Below are 18,915 nucleotides of genomic sequence, written 5' to 3'. Positions count from 1 at the left end.
TCAGGTACTATTCCTAATCCTTAACCTCAAGGTGGCCAGTTACCGCCTGGGGGGCAGCCTCAAAGTCCTCAATTATCACTTGGGAGGCAACCTCAAGGTACCCAATTTGCGCCTCGTGGCAACCTCAAGGACAGTACATACCTACAGGACAGTACGTTCCTCAAGGTCAACCCCAGACTCAATATGTACCTCAAGGTCAACCCCAGTATCAATATGTACCTCAAGGTCAACCCCAGTATCAGTACGTGCCTCAAGGTTATCAACCTCAAGGTCAGTACCCGAACCAAGGTTTCCAACCACCTTCCGGTCAATCATATGTTCAAGGAACTGGAAATGTACCTTTGAATTATCAACCCTACCCTCAACCCGGTTATGGTCCTCAATATTCTCAACCTGTTATGGGTCCGTACCCCAGAATGAACTTAGTGTGGGATCTGTTAGCTTCCTGCTGCAGCAGGTTAATCATCTTTCATGATCGACATTTTTACATGCCAAATATGTCATACTTTGCTTGCTGCAATGCTCCATATTTGCTACAAATGGCCAGAGAAGTATCCATGAGAGTGTGCTAGTCTAAATGCCACTGTTGTGTTCCATTTTTGATGAGTTGATCCATTTTGATGAGTTTTTTCAGCTAAGGGAGGTCCAAACAGCTTAATCTTGGTCTCCCTAGGTTTCAATTTCCTGTTTTAGAATATAGAGAATAAACATCTGTCCAAACTGTTTAATCTTGGCAGATTTGTAGATAGGTAGAGAAACAAGGGTGCTCAACAGCTTAATCTGAGCCCCTAGATGCAATAAGTGTAGTTGTAGATAGGAGGACAGCAAGAAGAGAAGAACAAAAAGCTGGGTATGCTAGTTCAAGTGCACCCAAACCAAAAAGAAGAGAAAATGTTAGGTGAATAGGCCGGGTAGGTAGCTTTGTGGTTGCAGAATCATGGCGTGTGATCCATTTCATATTGTCAAGTGTTATATCTATCATATCACAAGTTGAAGATAGTTGTTCAGTTGGAGGACTTCAAGAAATGCATGTCTAACTTCCCCCTTCTTCCTCTCCCCCAAATCACTCACTAACTTCCCCTAAAGAGGTCAAGATCTGCTTGATACCTCTTAGATTCATCATTCTCCATATCATTTGCCTTGGTGGAGATCTGCTTCACTCAAGGAATGCTTACACTTCTTCTATCAGTCATTTTCCCCCATTGATAGCCTAAGACATCATACTTAGTGCTTGTTCTCATCTTTGTCATGTTAGCTACTAACTTTATTATGTAGCTCCCTATCTATTTCCCCTTCCCCTACTAAAACTATGTATATAACTCCCCTATATACTTATCCCTCCCCCTGGTTGAAAAATAACCATATGCATCCTTGGGGATTGCTAAGTTTATCTGAAACTCAGCAAGAACCCTCATTGCCCCCTCAAACCATCTTCTCATGCATTTTGGACACTTTCCAATGCATAGAACCCTTCATCCCCCCTAACTATTTCCCAAGTGCATAAGGACTCATTCCTTTGCATAATTCCCCTTCACATGTTTAAAAATCACCCTTTTGACCTTGGTTTGCCTTTATAAGGCATGAAACCCTCTTTGGCCACTAAACCCCTCTCAAAACCACATCACTTTCCTCCTAAGTGCCTTTGGACTCCTTCCAAGGCATAAGAATATGCAAACCATGCAAAAACCATGAAAAACCTTCAAAAAATGACAAAATCCTCCCTTTTTTGGCCATCGGACCCCTTCCGATGCCTTAGAATCCAAGCAAAAGCTTAAAGGTTACCCCCTCCGAATTCAAAAGACTTGCATTTTTGAATAAATAATGGCTCCGATGAGAAATGGGTCCTTTGGGTCCCCCTCCGATGCGATATCGCTATCGGGAGGGGGAAATCATATGTTCAAACACCATATATAACTCCTTCGAATTCATGTTTCCTTTGCATTTTAATAAAATGCATGCCTCGATGAAAAAAGGATCTATTTTGATCCCCCTCTGATGCGATATCGCTATCGGGAGGGGGAAGTGGCATATATAAGCGAAATGGCTAAGTCTCAAGGCATGGGGCATAATGCTGATGGGCCGGACCCGAAAACATATAAAGTGGACTAGTAAAAGCATATCGGGTCCGCCACATTTCGGCGTTTCTATGTGGCAGCCCCATGACCCCGCCGATAGCGAATTGCCGAATTAATCACAGCCATCCATTTTTGGGCCCCAAATCAACGGCCCATATGTAATCGGCGGTCGCCCCATGTATATGGCTCCGACCAGCGGAGCCGAAATAAGATTAAGGCGCGGCGTATAAAGGATTTTGGGTCCGTAAGGGGGCGTTGCATAGCGAAAATGGAAGGCTCCGACGGGGTGGAGCCGAAATATAATAAACTGCAGCATATATAGATATCGGGTCCACTAACTCTTTTTTATTAAATCTGCCGATTGACATCGCTAATGGGCCAGACCCGAAATGCAATAAAGAAGGGCCTATAATCAGATCGGGTTCGCCAGCTATTTCGCTCATCGGGGGTTTTATGTGTTGGGACTAATGGTCCGCCCCGATGCGAGTTAGTGCCAGCCGTCCGATCGCCCTCCCAGATCAATGGTCATGATCTGTTCGCGGCTCTCCCCATGTCCTACTGGCGGAGCCGAAATAAATTATAGCGTGGCACAATAAGGATTTCGGGTTCGTAAGGATCCTTTGAACAGCAAAAAGGGAAGGCTCCGATATGGCGGAGCTGAAAAGTTATAAAGGGCAGCCACAAAGCATTTCAGGTCCACAACAGTTCGGAGGTTTTATGTGTTGGGACCAATGGTCTGCCCCGATGTGAGTTAGCGCCAGTTGTTGGATCGGCCCGTGCCGGATCCAACGGCTATTATTTAATCTAATGAACAGTGATCGCTCCCGCCCTAGTTTTGGTAAAATTTCATGTTTTAAGGCATTTTTGCCTTATAAAAGGAAAACGGCCATTTTTCACAGGGTTTCTTCTAGCGCCCGCGCTCGGCTTTAGTTAAAGAAATTCATGACTCCTTAAGCCATTTTGGATTGCTCCAAAGCCCAGTTTAGCTCCAGAAGCCAGTCTCGGCCTCAGCACGATCAGTAGCATGCAATTCCTCCTTTTTGCGCCATTTCTTCACAGTTTAATACTATTTTGGATCGGCTAGCGCCGATAGCATCCCAAAAGCCATGAAAGTCTTTGCAGCAGTTATTTTTGCATTTAATTGGAAGATAAAGGGGCGATTAGATAGTTTAAAGCATATCAAGGAAGGAAAAGGCCCAGTTTCAGTGGCAAAGAGTATCAGTGTTGCGGCAAAGTGTATCAGTGAAGGTGTTCAATGCAAACTTTGAACCCAAAGCAGGAAATCATTAAAGAGCCTCCCAGCAAAGTCAATAAAGCAGCTCTGAGCCATAAAGACTCACCAACTCACAGTTTTGGCCACTTAAGGCAGAAGAACCATTTGCAGGCGCAAATGAATGAATTTAAAGCACACTTATGGCTAAAAGAGCCAGCACAGAGCCATAAGGACAGATTTTGATCCATTTTTGAGGCAGCTGCCCCAGCGCAGCACTTAGATAAATGTTTTAAGCATTTACTTCAAGATAAAATAGATTAAAGCACTCATTTTTCTCAGATCTGCCTAAGATCTGCTGTAATGGATATTTTGAGATGCCAGTTGCCCCAGCGCAGCTGTTAGATAGATATTTCTGCCATTTACTTCTGTACAAATTAGGTTAAAGGCATTTATTTGAGGAGATATATCCCAGATCTGATGTTTGTAGATATTTTTTCTATTTAAACCACCCTCTGTTATGATGTAAAGGGTTGGTTGGTCGATAACTTCCTCTAGACTTGCATTGTATTTCCTGAGAGTCTCTATAATCAAGGATCACTGGAATGTTTGGGAGATGAACTGACTGTTGTGTTTTAATGACTAAAGAGTGACTATGGAATCCTAATGCTTCTACATAGCCCAATAAGTGTTTCTTATCTCTGTTTACAGTTTATATGTGTTTATGCCATCATTGTTTCACTATCTAAATAGCAGAAAGAAAGAATAGTTCAGAGCTCACTTAGTTGTATTCTATTCTCAATTTCTATGATTTATCTATGTTTTCCTCTGAATTAGTTCTAAATATGAATACTGATTTGATCATATTTACACTAGTTCCTTCATATATGAATTTTGTTTAGGAATCCTTGATTGCTCCTATATAAATGTTCATTCACCTTCCCTCTGTTAGCATAATGAGAGCTACTTAGTGGCCTTTCATTCACTGACCTTCATTCCATCCTTATTCCATCTTGATATTGTTTTATGTGTAGCTATCCTACTCTGTATTCCTCTTATGACCAAGAAAACGCAACAGCAAGCCTAATCCACGACTCCATGCCCAATGGTTTGAACTTCTCACACTATGCATCCCAACTCTGTTTGAAAGAATCCCCCATCCCACCAAACATAAACAAAACCCCCTTGAACTCGTTAGCTAGCCTAATATCATCTTCAAGAAAGCTAAATTATAAAGAGAGCCCTCTCTGATTGCAGGTAGGCTAGGACCTGCAGTCCAAAGATTGGTTTGTGGTTACCTCGGTTGTATCCTTTAAGGAGCTTTAAGGACAACCTGAGTGATAACATAATGGCGAATCCACTGGGGAACATCCTCAGTTAATTTCACAAATCAAGTTGGAAAGCTCCACTGGGAAGGAACCAGACCTTCAAAAGTTTCTTTCTAACCCATATATTCTTAGAAAATCCCCAAAAAACAAGCTAGAAGCTGGCTCCCAAAAATAATTCACATTATACAAGGTCAAATCCAGACCCAAATCCCACAGCTGCCTTTGAAAATCCGAATTTGATCCAACGAAACCTCAGGAAGCTAGAGCGAAGAGAGGATTTTGCTGATAATAGTCCTGAAGCAGTTCACCGACGCTGTGGCCCAACCCCTGTCAAAGTTTTATTTCGTTCAACCCCTAGTTCCCCTTGTTCCTCATCCACCTCTCAAAGCACTCCTTCCACACCTCCATTCACTGCACATACTACCACTACTACTCCTATTATCCCAGTTGTTCTAGCTGTTCCGTTTATCCCTGTTGTTCCACTTATCCCTACCAACATGGCGAATAGATATGCACCTTTACAGCTGCCTACAAATCCCGGGGCTATGCCTCAGGATTACCAAACTAAAATCACATATTTTGATGGCACAAGTGCCTGCACAGCCCTTTAGCATACAAAGAAAATGCAGGATTACTTTGAAAGCTATGAGATTGACGATGATGGTGTGAGAATGAAGATTTTTGTCCAAAGCTTGTCAGGTGATGTCAGGACTTGGTTTAGAGCACTTCCAGCCAATTCCATAGTAGACCTAGAAGCCTTATACTAGTCATTTATCAACAGATGGGAGAAAAAGAAAGACCCTTTGCACATACTAGCTGAATATGATACAATCAAAAGAGGTCCACAAGAAACAGTCTTGGACTATTGTGCAAGGTTCAATAGCATTTATAATGCTATCCCACAAAACTTAAGGCCCCCACCTGACCTTGCCTTATATAAATTCCCTGATGGATTCGACCCAGATATGGCCTACCAATTAAAAGAAAGAGCCCCTAACAGCCTTGCAGACATGCAAAATGTGGCTGTCACTGTGGAGGCAAATTTAATTGCCAAAAGGAACAGAGCTACAACTGAGAGAAGAACCACCTTCAAGGAAGAGCCCTCAGCCTTGGATCAAAAGCTAGATGCTATTATCAATGGCATGCATAGGCTGGGAGACAGAGTAGAGAGTTTTGAGAGGAAATCATCATGGGAAGGACAACAACCCAATACCATAAGGAACCCAAATTTCAGGAACACTCAGAACTCAAACGCTGGTAGATCTAGCCCAGACCGTGATATAAGGCCTCCTTTCCAAGAAAATTATACAGAAGCATCCACATCTAGTGATGCCATATAGGACACTCACATGAACTTGGTGGATTTGAAGGGTGAGCAACAAATTTTCCTAACTCAAGAAGACCAAGATGACCATGAGCTAAATCAATTTCAAACTAAGTCTGGTGAGTCTTTTGACTTTAAACAAGGTTATGATTCAGCTGTTTATGATGTCCACAAACAGTATAAGCTGAGGACAAGAACCGTAGATGTGCCCGAAAATGTTAAACCAACGGAGGGCAAACAGCCCAACCAGATTAGAGGCAAGGCTGTTATAATAGAAACAGCTGATATAACTGTCCCAAACCCACACCAAGTGACTGTAGAGGACACACCAGACATGCAACCCTCTAATGATCAGCCCCTGCTACCTTCGTCCTCAAAGGAAAATGTAAATAGCTCTCCTAAAAGCCTTCCCAAAATAGAAATACCGCAAGGTATCACTCACCATAACACTGATAATCAAGAGGAAAACGTAGAAAATACACTTGAAAAGGGGAAATCTGCTATTGCCAACACAAAGACTCCATTGGAGAAACCATTCAACTTAGAAGCAGAAATAAGCAAACTTAAGATTTCCATCCCTTTATCTGAACTTGCAAAGCATGATGTGTATAGGCAATAAATCCAAAGATCACTGCAAATGCCAGAGAATAGGGATGATGTGAATGTTTTAGATGATACACCTGAGTTGCTTTTTGGTCTAGAAGTTGATGGCAAATCAGCACATGGAGCTGTTCTACCCTTTTATGTCAGTCTGCACATACATGATAAAGTTTTACATAATGCCATGTTTGACTCAGGTGCCTCACACAACCTTATGCCCAAAGGTGTAATGGAGAAGCTAAACCTTGATGTAACAAGACCATAAAAAGATCTATTCTCCTTTGACTCAAGTCAAGTCAAATGTTTAGGCCTCATCAAAGACTTGTGTGTCTCCTTAGTCCAATACCCAAACAAGACAATCCTCATGGATGTGGTGGTTGCTGACATCCCACCAAAGTATGGCATGCTCTTGTCAAGATCTTGGGGGGCAAAACTCCAAGGATCTCTCCAATTAGACCTCTCCTATGCCACTATTTCAGTCTTTGGACAACCAAAGAGGCTATATAGAGAAACACTGATGAAGTATGTGGTAAGTAGTGAGGAAAAGCCCCAGAATTTCCCTATCTATTCAATCCATTCTGATATGGATTCTTTTATTTTGTTTAATGATGAAACTGTTAACACTCAGGTTGTTCCCTTTGACTCCTAAGGGAATATGGCCGAGGTAACCACAAACCAATCTTTGGATCACAGGTTCTAGCCTACCTGCAATCAGAGAGGGCTCTCTCTTTAGAATTTAGCTTTGTTTAGTAATGTTTTAGGCTAGTTATGATGCAATGAATTTTGTTTAAAATTTTGGTTGAATGATATCTTCTAATAGCTGAAATGCAATGTTCAGGGGTTTTTAGTCCATTGGGCATTGGAGTCTGTGATTATGTGTTGCTTGAGATATTTAGTGAGAATGATGATACTGCAGGGCTAGATGGGCACTCATGAAACAATCTTCAAATTTGGGAATATGGACTATTGCCAACTAGTGAGAGGCAACTAAGAATCTTTCACTATGCTCGTGATATGGAGAAATGAAATATTACTCAGGAGCAACTCAGAATTCCTTAACAGTATCTACTATGAAAGATTCAGTGTAAATGTGAGCAATTAATAATTTCACATTCATAACTAATTCTGAAGAAGACATAAATAACAACAGAGATTGAGTTTAGGGTGTTCAATGAACAAATCCTGAACTATTATTTTTCTCTAATGCTAAACCTAAGAAACATACAACATAAGCGGATTATGAAAGATAGGAGAACATAATAACACGGTTCAGAAAAACTTATTGTAACATGAAATAACGCAGGAATCCTGCAGCAGCAAGCAAGCTCATCACAACACTTCAAACAACGTATAACTTCAGAAATTCCATCAGCTCCTTGTATTAAAAGTCTGAAATTACAGTATAGCTCTTCAGAAGAGATATCAACAACCCTAACAGGTTTATGCGTGGGGATATATATACAACTGTTTTACAAAAATATCTTAACGATGAGTCATTTTCTCAATAACTTTCTTTACCAACTCTAAAAAATGGCAGATGCAATAGTTATTGCTACTTTAAATGAACAATGAATGACTGTTCACTTCTGTCAGAAATCCTTTGACTTTTGGAGGCAACCGAGGTCGGTTGAGTGCTTTGTATTGAATTTGAGGAATCTGCTTTTTCCTGTCTTGTCATGGTGTGGCTGCCTCAACCCTGTCATCTACATTTGTAGGTCCTGCTTTGGTCGCCAAATTTGATTGCTGAGTTGGCCTTTTCCGCTCCTTTCTCAGTCAGAGAAACTATATCAATTTTCTGAAAATGCTGACTTGTGATCGATACACAAAAACCTGGTGAATAAACCTGTTTCTTCACAGCAAAGTTTGTATCATGCCCATCCACCATTCCTGTGTAGGCAATTGGTGTCTTAGGATTTTGCCTAAGGTCTCATCTGCCTCAGTGTATTTGTAATAGTTTGGAGGCACTTCAAAAATATGTTTAATCTCATTCATAATAAAGAATAAATTCTCTAGCTTGTCATAGAGACTCTGCCTAGATGGAGGCCCTGTTTCCTCTGGGGCACTTGTTGATGCAGTGATCTGGTTTGTGGCGTAGGTATTGACTCTTTTGGCATAGTGCTCATGAGACAGTAACCTTCCTGCACTAGTTACCAAGCTGGGAAGACCTCTGTTATACAATGCTGTGATTTTTTCAATAAATTTATTCACATCTGCCTGCATTTCTTGACACCTTCTATCCAATGTCTGCACATAATTTCTCAAGGTAATCACCCTCTTTACTAGTAAAATGGTATCAGTTCTGCTGGTGATACCCATTCCTACCAGCTGGGGGCCAGTGCGATTGTTAAGGACATTAATCATCCTGTTGGCTATTTCAGGCATATTGCCTAGAGATGCCCTAGCTCTCTGATTTTCTGATTGGGCCCTGCCTATGAGATCCATATGCTCATGGATAGTTTCAATATACTGCCACTGGTCTGTAATAGATTGACCAATGTTGGCCCATAGGATTTTCTTAATTTCAACTATAACCTTATCAAGAGAAAGCTCTTTTTCCAGTTCCTTTATTCTTTTTTCAAGAGCCCTTACCTCTCTTGTTCTTTCAGCTATGCTCTGCTTTGATTTATCATATTTTTCTTCAATAGCAGCCAATTTATCTTTGGTCTCTTTCAGTTCAGCCATCTGTGCTTCTAGTGCTTCAATCTCCTTCATCATACTCTGCATGCTGAGGCTGGGCACCTGTTCTGATGTTGTTGTTGGTGCTGCTACTCCTGTAGCCAGTGCTGAGCTTGAAGGGCCTGCCTCTGATGTCTGTCCGGTGGGAGGACCTACTGCAGATGTCTGTGCTGGCTGAATTGGTACTTCACCTTGTCTTGTTTTTAATGCTACCTCCAATGCACTCTCTGTTTCCATCAATCTCTTATATAAACTCAGGAGTAAAGCAACCACATCCTGATCCTTCTTTTGCTCTGCAACCTCTCCAGTCTGAGGGTGAAGGGTAGCTGGCAGCTTGATATGCTTTCTCATAGCTACTATGTCTTCATCTCTTTTCTTTAATAGTGCCTGTACACCCCTAGGGTCTTTTGGATCATGTCCCAGCTCTATAATAATCTCTTCCAAGGACTTGATTCTGTTGTCCTTGGCTTGAGATGATGCCTTTTCTAATTCTAGTTGAGCAGTAGTATTGTGTAAAGAATTTTTCAATTGGTGTGCCAGTAGGGTTTTATCAGCTAATGTGGAATAGAGCATCTCCCCGGTTTGCCTGTGTAGCTCGATCTAGTCCATGGGGTGGATGTCTTTGGCGAAAATCTCCAAATTAGTTCTGATATAATCAGCAGCTCTCTGAGGTTGCTGCATAGTAGGCCTAAAATGAGTAAGAGTCATTTTTTATTCTTGAATATCATAAGCAGACATTAGCCTCTGCTGATTAGTTGGTGCCATTTTCAAGAGTTGATTGTAGATCTGGTATTTGAGAGGCTCATTTCTTTTCTTGATATCTATGAACTGCTTCTTGATGCTAGAGTCTGCCTTGGATCGCTGCCTTGAAGAACTCACCTCTGTCCCATGTGGCATGTCTTGTCCTTGCTGCAAGGAGTTGGCCGATGTTTCAATGCTAGGAGGGAGCATAGTATCGGTTGGTCTCTCTGGCAATTCCTCTTCTGAAAAGGGATTTAGCCTCTATCTTTTTTCACCTTGCTGGTCCGTTAAAGTAGTAGGAGGAGTGTCCTCTTGCCTATCCCTTTTCCTCATTCTTTCCTCATTAGTAGGTGTTTGTAAAACTGAAGATTCAACTGTTACCTCCTGCCTTGGAGGGATTTGCTCTTATGTTTGCTGCTCTGCAGAGGCAGGTGCCTTAGCTATGCCTTCTTGCTATTCTACTTGTTGTTCCACATTAGGAGGTGACTCCTCTTGTTGTACTGTTTTTCCTTTAGCCATGTTTGTTGCTTGACCAGTTGTTTTGGTAGACTGCTGGGGAACAGTGGACGAAGAGGCAGCTTCTCCAAGATGCCGAGGGGCTGGAGAACAAACCTGTCCAAAATATTCCAAGTCAACTGCTTTTTCTAATGTCTTAAAGGCTTTTTCTGCTAATTCTTCTTCAGAATAATCCTCCACTAATGTGCCTTCTCTCCACTCTAATTGGTTAGCATGTTTTTCAATTTTTGGAATGCTAAAGTGATCATAGGTTGCAAGCCTATACTTGATTCTTCTGAGGCTTATGAAATGGTTAGGGTCATAGGGTGCCCAATAGAAGCTTGTCTTGAGGAGGAGGCCTTTTAGAATTTTGTCTGCCTCTTCCCAAGCTTCTTCCCTCTTGTTAAAGATAAATGGACCCAACTGATGCTTAATTTTCAGTTGTGCTTTCTTGTTTCTGCTATGAAAGTGGATCATATCTGCATTGCCGAACTGCCAGAAGTATTCTAATGCAAAAAGTCTCATGGGAACATACTTTGGTAGTATGTATGGGGCTATCTCACAGCCATATATTCTGATCACTGTGTGGTCTTGGTAAAAGTACCAATCTCCAATGCTATAGTTCTTAGAAAGCTAGAGGATTTTCTGCATATCATCAGTGAGTCTAGGAGGAGGGGAACTCTGCAGCAGGGACAAGGCTGGGTGAATGAAGAGGTCAATAAACTCACAGTAGTTGTATGGTGAGTAATGAATATGATGACAGACTGATGTCCAGAACATTACAGATCTTCTGTTTCCCTTTACATCTAACTTCTTGAGGAAAACCAGAAAACTATCAGGTTGATTGTATAATAGCAGATGATATATATAGGAGGTGTATTTGAATACCCTCTCTCTCTCCAGGTTCATGAACTGTTCATGAATCTTGTTGGCTATAAAGGTAGCATAGTCATACTAGACAACAGGGGACTGTCCTGGGGTGAACATGGATAGCATGACTAAGGTTGTCTCATCCACAAACTCACTGGTTTTGAACCCTAAGATGGAGGATATCATGTCTACTAGTAGTCTCCCTGTGTCATTGAACCAAACATGTAGATAAGGGGGAGGCTATTGGGGCTAGAATTCTGGAAGCATAAACAATTGGCCAATTCTTGTAATTTGTGAGTTGGAGAGCTTGGCACCTTGCTCTAGTAAAAGCTGCATAGAAAGAGGAGCCAGTGGCTTTGCAGATTGAAACTGTAGCATTTGGTTGATGGCTTCAGGAGTGATATGGAATAAGACAGAGCCTGAAGGACTCAGAACAGCCCTTTGATTGGGGTCATAATTTGTGCAGCATTGGTGAATCAAATCAGGGAACTCATTGACCTGAGGGAGATAATAGATTGGCAAGTGGGATTTCCAGATTCCCAAGAGATCAGTACCATCTCTGTGTTTTTTCTTAAATTCACAAACGGCTTCTATGTGGTATTTGTTACACAGCTCTACAGTTTCTCTCATCTGATAATCTCTGTCAGCAAGGGCCAACCATTCTAGGTCCTTATGTGGGGCATTCAAAGGTGCAATATTCAATGCCACAGGGGTCTCCATTGTTTAACTGTTATTTGGAGTTGTATTTGAACTTGACTTTCTGGAAAAGGTAACACAGAGCAGTGAATTTCAATGGACAGGGCAATTTGCAGAGAGAAAACAGGTAAATTGGGGTGAAACAGAGTTGAAATGCTCCTGAGAGAGGTTAAAAGAGCCAATGTTGGGACTGAGTATTGCTTTTACAGTGGATTTTGTCTGGCAATGGCTTTAAGTAGCAAATGCGCAATAAGCTATGGAAAGCTTGGTAAATTTGAACAATGGGGGCCCTCTACAGGTGAATTTGGGGCTTACAGTGGGAAATGGAGGTTCTTCCTGCTTAGGATTTTTAGCAGTTCTTATGTTTTCCCTCTTTTCTCATTCAATTTAGTGAATTTGCAAGGACCAGGGTATGTAGAGGGAATTTGATAAGTACCTGGGAACAGTATGGCCGACGGTGTTGAAGGTCGATTGAACACACGGCACCGGCAGCTAGGGAGCAAGCTTTGGAGTTGGCGGACAGGCGACGTAAACGGTCATGCAGGAATACAGTGCGCGTTTGGTGAAAAAATGGGAAAAAACGATTTTTGCGCAATAATATAGGAAATTTGGTATTTGGCGCCTTTTTTAATGGATGACGTCAGCATGACGTCATTGGTCCGGTTGGGTACGGAAGAGTGACGTGTCGACTAGTGATTGGGTTGACATGGACGAGCGGCGTGGCGGACAGGTCGGAGAAATGGCGGAAGGTAGGGTGACGTAATGCTGATGTGGAGATGACGTGGGGCGGAAAGGGAGAGCGGTAATGAATGGTGGTTGGTGGTATTATCGGACCGCTTAAGGTACGGGCCCGGTAATGGTCAGAGGCTGCCCGCTCCAGTAACAAACGGGCACGTGTCCCAGGCCCTACGTCACCCTCTGACAGATTTCGGGCGGTAAAGGACGGGCGGAGGGGGTGGTCCGAAATTGTTGTGGGCCGTCGGATGGGAGGGCCTGGATCCGACGGATGACGGGCCGCGAACGTGTGAACGTGATACAGCGGGACCCGACGGGTATTTTTTTAATGTTTTTTGCTTTTTGGTGGAGCGCGCCGAAATACAAACTTTGGGAAAGTGGCTTATAAGTGGGTTTTTTCCAAAAATTCATATAATGAGCGGGGACAATGAAATGTTGTGGTTTATAGGGTGGATAAGGGTTATTAAACTAACCAAATGTTAATTTAATCCCCAATTATAGAATAAGCAAAATACAAGAAAACCCCTGATCCTGTAACGTTTGCCGAACTTTGAATATATGGCTATAATGCCCAAGGGGGGGGTATTTACATATTTTTTGGTTTTTTCACAAAAATGCTATAATAGTAGGGGAAGAGGAGCACTTAGGGAGTTAGATAATAGGGTTAGAAGTCAGTGTGAATTGGGGATGTGAAAGAGGAACAGAAAGCTAAGTTTAATGAGTAAACTTAGATTTAGAAGTAGATGAGGAATGATTTTACACAAGAAATGTGGCTTCTTTTCGGAGAAGAAGGTGAAAACTTGTCATGAATTTTTCCAAGGAGAAATACAAGGAGGACTATTTAGGGAGGTCCTAAAGTCCTCAAGGGGATGTTAGAAAGAGAGTCTCTGGGGGAAAACAGGGGAAGTTAGACAAGCTCCCATATTTTGTCTTCAAAATGCTGCATAGATACCTCTGCAAATGCTAATATGTGCCTTCTTGATCAAGGCCAAAACTGAATAGGATCAGGCTTCTGCAACTTCTGGCTACCTACCCAACCTAGTACCTAGCATTTTTTGTTACTTCAGGGAGGGTGCACTTAGACTTGCAAACCCTCATATGCTCTTTTCTTTTTGCTGCCCTCCTATCTAAATCTACCCTTATATCTTCCAAGGGCCCAGATTAAGCTGATGGGCTCCTTCCTTTCTCTATCCAACTACTCATCTGTCAAGCTTAAACTGTTTGAATAGGTACTCATTCCCTAGTCTAGAACATGCAATTTAAAACATGGAATGACCTAGTTTGAACTGTTGAGCCATCCATCAAGATAGCAGTGGCATTTTGGGTTGGCCACTTTCCTGGTCTTTCTTTGGGGTTCATTTCAATTATTTTTTCTGACCAATTCATTTTCTTGCGCTTTGGTTATTCTTTTAAGGCATACCCTCTTTACATGTTTTAACTGTTTGCCTCATTCACAAAAAATGGAACCTTTGCATCATCAAAGATGAACATTTTTGGCATTTCCACTGTCAATCATGAAAAATGAAACCCTATTGGTATAGGAGGCTAACAGAAACAATTCCTCCAACTGATGATAAGCCTTTGCCTTTAGAACAAGAAACATGCATCAATCAAGAATCGGTTGCCCATACGCAGGAAACTGTCAAAACAGTTAGTGCAACCAGCATACAAGAAGAACCACATGAAGCACAAAACCTAGGTATGCCCAATACTAAAATGACTGAAACTCTTAACATCAACCACAAGCAAGAAATCACATGGTATTTAGAGTTTGATGGTTCTGTTAATAAGCTAGGAGCAGGGGCAGGAATATGGATTCATAATACACATAACAACCATGCAGAGGGTCATGCTTATAGACTGAATTTCAAATGCACCAACAACATGGCTGAGTATGAGGCACTCCTCTTAGGCCTTAAGCTACTCAAAGCTTTAGGAGCTGCCAAAGTTTCCATTCTACGTGACTCAGACCTAGTAATCCAACAAATGAAAGGCAACTTTGTTACCAATGATAGAAGGCTAAGAGCTTATAGGACTGCTGCCACTGCAATACTTGATACCTTCACTGAATCCAAACTTGCTAAGATTTCTAGAAGCAATAACATGCATGCTCACAGCCTAACTACTTTTGCTAGCACTTGCAAGCTTCCTTTTGAGCTCAATCACCACTTTACTGCTGAGATAAAGCACAGGCCTGCTATCCCTAACAATGTTAAATATTGGCAAGTGTTTGAGGATGATGCTCAAATCAACAATTTTCTTACCTTACAGCATGAGTTCTCAGGCCTAAACATTGATATGGATGCCATGGATGATCCACTGCAAGCAATAAACCAAATCTAGCAAACTGTAACAGCTGAAACATCTAGAAAATTGCTACAGCCAACCATCTTTGATGAAGAAAACATAGAAGAGCTGAAACAGATGCATTTGGAGGAAATAGCCAAAACAGAGGCCAAAATCATTGATTTAAAGGATAACTTTCTGCCTACTGGCCTCACTCCATTAGAAGATATGTTTGATACAAATGATGTGCCCAAAAAGCCAAAACTGCAGCCTATAAATGCTGCCATAGAAGAACACAACATTGGGACAGCAGAGAAGCCCAAAATGATCAAACTATCTCAATCTTTGCCACCCGATCAAAAGCCCAAATACATTGATTTGTTCAAAGAATTCCAAGATGTATTTGCTTGTAGTTATGAGGACTTGAAGTCCTATGACACATTAATTATTCAACATACCGTTCCCTTAAAGCCAAATCAAAAGCCCTTCAAACAGAAACTGAGGAGAATCAATCCTATGCTTCTCCCTTTAATTGAGAAAGAAGTGAAAAGAATGTTTGAAGCAGGTATCATAGCACCCATTAGATTTTCTGAATGGGTATCCAATCTTGTTCCCACAAGAAAGAAAACAGGTGAGATTAGGCTTTGTGTAGATTTGAGAAACTTAAACCAAGTCTCCCTTAAAGACCACTACCCATTGCCCAAAATGGACCACATCCTACAAAGAGTAGTAGGGTCATCTAGAATCTCTTTGCTAGATGGCTTTTTAGGTTTTAATCAGATACTGGTTCACCCAGATGATCAAGACAAGACAGCCTTTACAACACCGTGGGGAACATTTAAATATGTGAAAATGCCTTTCGGCCTAAAGAACGCAGGTGCCACCTTTCAAAGGGCCATGGACATTGCATTTGCCAAGGAGATCCATGATTTCTTGGTTATCTATCTTGATGATCTTACCCCTTTCTCCAAATCTGATCAAGAGCACCTAAGACATTTGAGACAAGTGTTCCTAACATGTAGGAAATATGGCATTTCCTTGAACCCCAAGAAGTCTTTATTTGGCCTTGAAGAAGGCAAATTACTTGGACATGTCATCTCAAAGGATGGTATTAGAATTTATCCGGAAAGGATCCAAGCCATTCTCCAAATCCCATATCCAAGAAACATAAAAGAGCTGCAAGCATTCCTAGGAAAGATCAATTTCCTAAGGAGATTTATCCCAAATCTAGCCGAGCCTATAAGACTGTTGAGCAACATGTTAAAGAAGGATGCCAAGGTAAAATGGTCTCTTGAAAACAAACAAGCATTTGAGAGTATCAAAGTTGCCTTAACTCAAGCCCCGGTCCTCACAAGTCCTCAATTTGATTGGGACTTTATCATATTTTCATTTGCATCTGATAATACCATAGCTGCTGTCCTATTGCAAAAGGATGACCAAGGAAATGAAAAGCCAATTGCTTTTTTCAGCCGAGCCTTAAGAGATGCACCCCTGAAGTACCAAATCATGGAGAAGCAGGCCTATGCCCTTGTTAAAGCAATCAAAGACTTCAAAATTTACATTTTATATTCACATGTGATTGCTTATGTCCCAAATGCTGTTGTAAAAGACATATTAACCCAAGAGGGGTTAGAAGGCAAAAGAGGCAAGTGGATTGCTAACATTCTTGAGTATGACATAGAAATAAAACCAACCAAGCTAATAAAGGGACAAGGTTTAGCCAAACTGATGTCCGAAACAAACTTCCAAGCCTTAGACATCAACCAACTGGACAATGAACAGGAGCTGGCGACTCCACAGATCAGTGACACCTTTCTGCAATCCCCATGGTATGCTGATATATGCTTTGTATTGTTAAACCTGTTTGCTCCCCCAGGATTGTCCAGGACCAAGAAGAGATTTTTAAGAATGAAGGCTTTGAAATTTTGTGTCTTAGATGGTGCTTTATTTTGGAAGAATCATGAAGGCATATTGCTTAATTGTTTGACCATGAATGAAACTAATAATGTCATGAAAGAATTCCATGCAGGGGACTGTGGAGGACATCTATATTGGAAGTCCACTGCTGATAAAATTCTAAGGGCTGGTTTCTATTGGCCTTCTTTGTTTGCAGATGTAAAGAAGTTTGCCACCTCATGCCACAATTGCCAAATCTTTGAAGGCAAAAGAAAGTTGTTGCCCTTGCCTCTTAAGCCCATCTCAACCGAAAAGCCTTTTAAACAATGGGGTCTTGACTTCATTGGAGAAATCCATCCCTCTTCCTCAAGCCAGCATAGGTGGATTTTAACAGCCACCGACTATTTCACCAAGTGGATTGAAGCCATCCCATGTAGGCAAGCCAATGACTCCACCATTATCCAATTCCTTGAGTGCAATATCCTGTCCAGATTTGGCTGCCCTGAGAAGATCATCACTGACAATGCCGCTGCTTTCAAATCCAAAAAGATGATCAATTTTTGCCATAAATTCCATATCACTTTAGGCCATTCCACAGCCTATTACCCTCAAGGTAATGGCTTAGTCGAGTCATCTAACAAGAGCCTGATCAGTATTATCAAGAAGACCTTAGAAGAAAACAAGAAGAACTGGCATAGAAAGCTCACAAATTCCCTATGGGCAGACAGATTTTCAGCCAAGAAATCCATTGGGATGAGCCCTTATGAGCTAGTATATGGCATGGAGGCCAGATTTCCTTTATCACTGGGCATTCCTATTATCAAGCTGCTGCAAGAGATTCAAGCTGAGCCAAATGATATACAAAGGAGGATAAACCAAACAATTCATTTGCAGTAGACAAGAGAGCAACTCTATGACAGAGCTCAAATTATGCAAGAGAAGCTCAAAAGGATGTTTGATAAGAGGACTAAGGCTGAGAATTTCTGTGTTGGCAACAAAGTTCTAAGGTGGGACTCACGAAGAGAAGACAAGGGAAAACATGCAAAATTCGATTTCCTTTGGAGAGGGCCATTTGTTATTTCTGTTGTTCAGGGAAATAACACATATTTCCTCAAATCTGTAGAGGGCAGCACTGCTGAAGAAGGCCCTATAAATGGCCGTATGCTGAAGCATTATCATGATCCCTTTTGTTGAACATAACACAGCTTTGTAAATATCTCTTTGTACATTGATATTTGTATATATCAGCACTTTTGTTTTTATTTTGTATAAACAGTCTGATTGTTAGAGGAGCAGCAACAAAGTTTGTGAAGACACAGCCGATGCAAGTCCTCTATTTTTAAGCTCTGTCTCTGCAGTAATCTCAGCAAAACAGCAAGAGCAGCGCTGTCATATCACAGTGATTTATGTTAAAGAGAAGCTGTTTGTAGCTTGCAGTCTTCAAGTCAACAATATCAAAAAGAAAGGAGGATTTTCAGTTTACTTTAGCACCCTTTCAAAGACAAGAAAAGAAGAGCTCCAGTTTTATTTCCTATTTTGTGTTTATTTCACAAGGCAGTGCTCAAGCAAAAGTATATGCAATATCAAGCACACAGAAGAAAGCAGGCGATGCTTTATTTTTCACAGTGTTTCAGTTAAGGAGGAGTGCTGCATTCAGAAGTTAAAGTTCTAGTCATTCAGCAGTTAGCACAGAAGAAATTTTCAATTAAACAACAACTACAGAGGATCAAGGCATTCTGACCTGCTGTTCTTGGCTTGTCACAAGGAAAAGCCATCCCCAAGTGGAGCCACTGTTAGCTTCCTGCTGCAGCAGGTTAATCATCTTTCATGATCGACATTTTTACATGCCAAATATGTCATACTTTTCTTGTTGCAATGCTCCATATTTGCTACAGATGGCCAGAGAAGTATCCATGAGAGTGTGCTAGTCTAAATGCCACTGTTGTGTTCCATTTTTGATGAGTTGATCCATTTTGATGAGTT

At 41.4% G+C, this 18,915-nt stretch overlaps 1 pseudogene; it reads left to right on the top strand.

The window, feature by feature from the left end:
• The window catches only part of LOC149232681 (dnaJ protein homolog pseudogene), a 41,238-nt pseudogene extending 31,847 nt beyond the window's left edge, over positions 1 to 9,391 (top strand).
• Positions 9,392 to 18,915: the final 9,524 nt, after the last annotated feature.

The sequence above is a fragment of the Pinus tabuliformis genome, chromosome J (assembly GCF_031772625.1).
Source record: "Pinus tabuliformis cultivar Carrire ecotype Pingquan chromosome J, CPIR1, whole genome shotgun sequence".
NCBI lineage: Eukaryota > Viridiplantae > Streptophyta > Pinopsida > Pinales > Pinaceae > Pinus > Pinus tabuliformis.
Note: the sequence above shows the minus strand (reverse complement) of the source record. Positions and strands in the feature narration are given on the sequence as shown.